Source organism: Salvelinus alpinus, chromosome 3 (genome assembly GCF_045679555.1).
Source record: "Salvelinus alpinus chromosome 3, SLU_Salpinus.1, whole genome shotgun sequence".
Taxonomy (NCBI): Eukaryota; Metazoa; Chordata; class Actinopteri; order Salmoniformes; family Salmonidae; genus Salvelinus; species Salvelinus alpinus.
Genome location: NC_092088.1, coordinates 39332505 through 39338559, shown reverse-complemented (window position 1 = coordinate 39338559; position 6055 = coordinate 39332505). Strand labels below are relative to the sequence as shown.

General features: G+C 39.9%; 1 long non-coding RNA gene across 1 annotated transcript; it reads left to right on the top strand.

Annotated features, from left to right (window-relative positions):
- Positions 1-4992: 4992 nt before the first annotated feature.
- LOC139570686 (uncharacterized) lies at positions 4993-5268 on the top strand. The gene is made up of 2 exons (XR_011674143.1): positions 4993-5050; positions 5178-5268. It is a non-coding gene; the product is annotated as an uncharacterized lncRNA (long non-coding RNA).
- The last annotated feature ends 787 nt before the right edge of the window (positions 5269-6055 follow it).

Genomic DNA, 6055 nt, shown 5'->3' with positions numbered 1-6055 from the left:
AACATATAATAATAATAATTGTTAAACATAAAAGACTGTAAAAACACCAGGAAATCAGCTCAAGTAATTTTAATTTTATCTGTTTAGAAATCTGTTCTCAAGGATTCCCACACATACTAGAGAGAAAGAGAGAAACATGTGAACATTTACAAACGTATGCAAGGTTTGAAATGATTATGATTTAGTCAAATATGATATCTCTTTGGGATTCTTGCTGTCAAATTTCAGTCTACAAATAATTTGTAATTATGTCCCGGCCCCCTGATCATCAGCTCAAGAAAAAATCGTCCCGCTGCTGAATGTAGTTGATGATCCACAACCATGATGAAATATCATATGATAGTTAGTGTCTGATGAAATCTATTGTTTATTCAAATTCAATAGCATTCAATATCTTAACAAGCAGCAAATGAGAGAGGAAATATTTAATTTGAACTGTGTTGAATTTACGCAAATAAAGCTTGGGTGTAAAGGCCTACTCATCCATTCTTTCAAATGATCTGATATTGTCATTTATTAAGGATTTCAAACGAATTTGTGTCATTTACAGTTGAGCTAAATGCAGGGGACGAGTTTCAAATGGATCTAAGAACATGTATTTTTCATATGCTATGAATAAAAAAAAGGTCCTAATGTGTTTAGCCTACATATAGGCTACAGAGGATCATACTCATGAATAGAAAAAAAAACATTATTGTAGACAGGACTGGGTTTTTCTTGTAGTTTTACTTCTTATTATACAGGAATATAGCCTACAATTATCAACAAGTAAAATATGTCAGTATTAATTTATAATTATATTATATTATGAATTATGAATATTCTAGGCTATACAAAAATGATCATGGTAATAATTATGAATAATAACCATACATTATTATTCATTATAATTATAAGCTGATAGTCCATTGTTTTATTCCCTTATTGAGGCCTGATGATATAGGCCTACAATACATGACAGAGACCGGGTTTCAACAGAACCGGATTTCAAGCATCCATGCAATAACTTTGTAACTGTTGATCCCGCACAGTCATCCCGTGTAAAAAATAGCCTTTGAATGACCAAAACATCATTCAATATTTTTACGCTATTAAAATGCTCAGAATTGAAGGAAATTGTACCTTTTCTCTCATCTCTAACTATCAGGAAGCCTGAAAGAATGGGCTGAGTGGGTATTCATGAGTTCGCCTTGACTGACAGCTCTTTGAAACGCCCTTGTGGTCAGTGCCAGGTAACAAGGTAAACAATGGGCCACATCATTCAGAGCCTAAAAGTATGCTCCAACCCATTTGCTCTGCAAAATTCTCTCACGGTCAACAGAGCTGATCATGGAATGTTAGATATCAGGCAAACAGCAGCAATACACAATTGCAGTCTAGAACTGAACAGTACATGAGGTCACCTATCCCATATTTCTGCTCATTGATTAAAGAGTCGCTTTAAAGAGGCTGCAAAGATTTGGCATGGGCCCTCAGTTCTACAGCTGCACAATTGAGAGCATCTTGACTGACTACATCATTGCCTGGTATTGCAACTGCTTGGCATCTGACCGCAAGGCGCTAGAGGAGGGTAGTGCGTACGGCCCAGTACATCATCGGGGCCGAGCTCCCTGCCACCCAGGACCTCTATACCTGGCGATATCAGAGGAAGGCCCAAACAAATGCCAGACTCCAGCCACCAAAGTCATAGATTGTTCTCTCTGCTACCGCACGGAAAGCAGTACCGATACTGGAACCAACAGGACACTGCTTCTACCCCCAAGCCATAATGCTGCTAAATAGTTAGTTAAATAGTTAACCAATAGCTACCCAAACTATCTGCATTGACCCTTTTTGCACTAACTTTTTTTGACTCATCACATACGCTGCTACTACTGTTTTATCTATCCTGTTGCCTAGCCACTTTATTCCTAGTTATATGTACATATCTACCTCAATTACCTCGTACCCCTGTACATTGACTCAGTACTGATACCCCCATGTATATAGTGACTCATTGTGTATTTGTTATTACTTGTATTATTATGTGTTATTACTTTTCTATTATTTCTCTATTTTCTTTCTCTCTGCATTGTAGGGAAGGGCCCGTAAGTAAGCATTTCACTGTTAGTCTACACCTGTTGTTTACGAAGCATGTGGCGAATAAAATTTGATTTGATTCGCTCAATTTGTAACACTCCTTTCCCGTCCGAATGCTTGAAAATAACAATACAAAGTATCGAAATGTGATATCATATCAGTAAATTACTTAGGCTTTAGGAAATGCAACCAACTACAGAGATTGATGTGGAGGGGAGTGGGAGCGGAGGGGGACCCATGCACCTTGCTTCAATCAAGCAGGCTTAAGTCACCCACTTGGCTTCAGTCACCCACAAGATTGAAGCGGGAGAAAAATCCAGCTATGGCCTCCTCCTTGTCAAGCCTCTCACACGGGGCAGACAGGGATCCTGGGATGGACAGCTCGTAAAGCGTCCCCACATACGGCGCTGATGGGACAGACGGATTTCCACAAATTGAGCCATACACAATACAGCTTAAGCATTGAAGACAGCATTTTGTTAACAACATTGGTGGTTTAAACTATGTCAACTGTGTGTGAATGATGGAAGAATCCTACCCTTGCTGTAGATCCATTTGAGTGTGTGTGGTCACTTAGGCCTGCACATAAACCAGCACTGGGACCTTTGGAAACTTGGGATGCTTGTGCACAAACTGCTGTTTGAATGTCTTCGGGTCTGAATCTATAAAAGTCAAGTACAAAATGGAGGAACTAACAATCTGTAGCTTAGATTGAATTCAAAGTTGACACAAATTATAAACTAAGCAATATGATGCAACAAACTGCTACACATATGAAATACTGTACCACACAGGCCAGTACAATAGCCTACACACGGAGAGGAACCTAAAGGCACATACAGTACCAACCAATATTACCAATACATAGAGTACCAACTACCAACTACCTGACAGACGGGGCAGTGCTGCCTTGGCTGCAGTCTTCTGGTCCTCAGCTGCTCCCTTCTTCTTAGCAGCCACCAACATGACATCAGTCAACAAGTTCAAGTTCAACTTGAGAGTGGAGCGTTATATTTCACCATCTAAGTTACATAGCTAGTAGTGCTTTGCAAATAACTGAAATGTCGTTTATTTTTTGTTTTTTTAAACAACTCATTGAAAGATGTCAGTTAAATTATTTTAATTCCATTTCGTAAAAATAAATGATGTGCGCTCACGCAGTTTCTCAATTGTGCGATGTAGTAGGGAGTTGTAGTTTCTAACATGCCACATTCTACATAGTTTAGTGCAGAAAACCTGGTAATTAACCACAATGACCATAATCTATTGCGCGCCGGGTTCTTGTCGGATCTGTGAGAGAAGAGAACGCGCGATCGAGAGGAATTAAAAGCAGTTGCATCGCGAGGTATCTCTACCTGCAAATGCATGCTCCAAATGATAGTTGATTTTCAGCAGTCATACAATTATGTTTTATTGACTACTAGAACTACTCAAATAGTGATTTTGTCAGACAGGATAGGCAGCAGCTCTACAGAGATTAGATGACTTGGAATGAAATATTAAAGTAATCAAATAAAACAAATGCGATATACACAACAACTGAACTATTTCATTAAAGTAAAGTCATGTGAGTAAAATATGGACAGTTAGTAAGTGATAAGCAGCAATGGGCAGTCACTACCATCATGGATTTATTATTAATTGTTTTATTCTGTGTTGTTACAGGATTCATCCTACATAATGTATTGTGTATTTAATATATTTTTTAAACAGAAATAGACAAACATGATTATTTTTTAATAATCTAACAGAAACCGAACCGACCTCAAAAAACCACTAATCGCTCAGCACTAATAGATAGTTAACTAGTTAGCTAGACTGTTGGTTTATAAAATCATGTTTTATGCATTTCTCGTGTATTTTAATGGATAGACAAATAGTGTAGCCATCTAGCCAGGCTAATGTTGCTAACTAGCTAACCATGAGCTAGCTAGAATTTGCCAAATACCAAACAATTGTCCATTTAAACTTTAGCCAATTTATTCATTACTAAATGTAGTTTTGTTGTTTCGGCTCTGTACTCCAGAACTTCGGATTTGAAATGGATTTGAAATTATACAAAAAAAGTGCAGACTGTCAGTTTTAATTTGAGGGTATTTTCATCCATATCGGGTAAACCGTTTAGAAATTACAGCACTGTCACGGATCCCTCTGGAACTTTCGTTGCGCACACCTGGCCACTATTCCCACTGATTGTATTTGTATATGTGTGCCCTTTGTTCACCATGTGCTGATTGTGTTGTGCTTTCGTCCCCTTGTGGATTGCGCAGACGATTACGGGTCTCGTCCCGTGTGATAATCATCTGGCGCTTGTTATTTATTCGAGGTACTACTCCTTTTGGGAGGTTTCAACCCTGTTTGGTCTTCGTCCTTGTGACCTTACACCGCACGCCGTAATTTGGGATTTAATAAAAAAAAAATATTTACATTTACATTTAAGTCATTTAGCAGACGCTCTTATCCAGAGCGACTTACAAATTGGTGCATTCACCTTATGATATCCAGTGGAACAACCACTTTACAATAGTGCATCTAACTCTTTTAAGGGGGGGGGGTTAGAAGGATTACTTTATCCTATCCTAGGTATTCCTTAAAGAGGTGGGGTTTCAGGTGTCTCCGGAAGGTGGTGATTGACTCCGCTGACCTGGCGTCGTGAGGGAGTTTGTTCCACCATTGGGGTGCCAGAGCAGCGAACAGTTTTGACTGGGCTGAGCGGGAACTGTACTTCCTCAGAGGTAGGGAGGCGAGCAGGCCAGAGGTGGATGAACGCAGTGCCCTTGTTTGGGTGTAGGGCCTGATCAGAGCCTGAAGGTACGGAGGTGCCGTTCCCCTCACAGCTCCGTAGGCAAGCACCATGGTCTTGTAGCGGATGCGAGCTTCAACTGGAAGCCAGTGGAGAGAGCGGAGGAGCGGGTGCCGGAGAGCTGTGACTGCACCAAGGGTAACGTTTGTGTTGTCTCTTCGTGTGCAGGTATGTCTTTTATTTTGTCAGAATTATGTTCTGTATAGTTTTACTTGTATATGCTGTTGTGCAGCGAGTGTGTGCACGCAGCACCTGTTAATTCCTTTTGGCGCTCTTTTGCCTGACCCTCGGCTAGCAAGGTGCCGGAGAGCTGTGACTGCACCAAGGGTAACGTTTGTGTTGTCTCTTCGTGTGCAGGGCAAATAAAAAGATTTCAACGAGCAGACCATCAGTTGTGGCAGCGTCCTAATTAAAAATACACAACGCAGAATGAACCACGCTACAAACTGGTAAATATGACGCTTCCCTGCGCCTTCATGTCAACGTGAAATCATGGTAGCATCCACATTACCGTTTTGTACACTCAGTGTATTTCCACACTATTAGGTTGGAATAATACTGTGAAATTGTGAAAATGATGATAATATAGTGTAATAGCTGTTTGAAAAGACCGATTTGGTGGGATGGAGTTTTAGCATGCCTGGTGACATCACCAGCACAATTCGTGCTTGAGAAATTGCACTTAGCTAAGAAGCTATTTGTTTATTTTTTACGATTTGAATTGAAAACAATCACAGTAAGGTACTTAATTGTTACCCAGAAATGATTTGATATTGCGATAAAAGAGGCTGCCTTGTACCTTTAACGAATATCTTGGAATACAAGCCATTGAAATAATAGTTTACAAGTTGGTCTGCACAAAAATCGAAATAAGCATGATTGAGCTAAAGCTACAGAGGCTATGGCTTTTTTTTGTCACCTTAGGTGCATGAGACCGATCCCTGCATCTATGTCCGTTTTAATCACTGTTGAGCATCTCACAACACCACTCACAAAGCACAATATTGTGGAAAAGGTGTTAGTCTGAGCGAGGAGATTTGTCACTCATTGACCTATGTGTTTGTTGATTTATGTGTTAGTTTTATTTGTTTGTGTTGGAGCAAAACATGTTGTTGAGGCCTTGTCTGTTGCTTCATGCTGTCGATGAATCGATGCAGGACCCGCGGTCCCTTT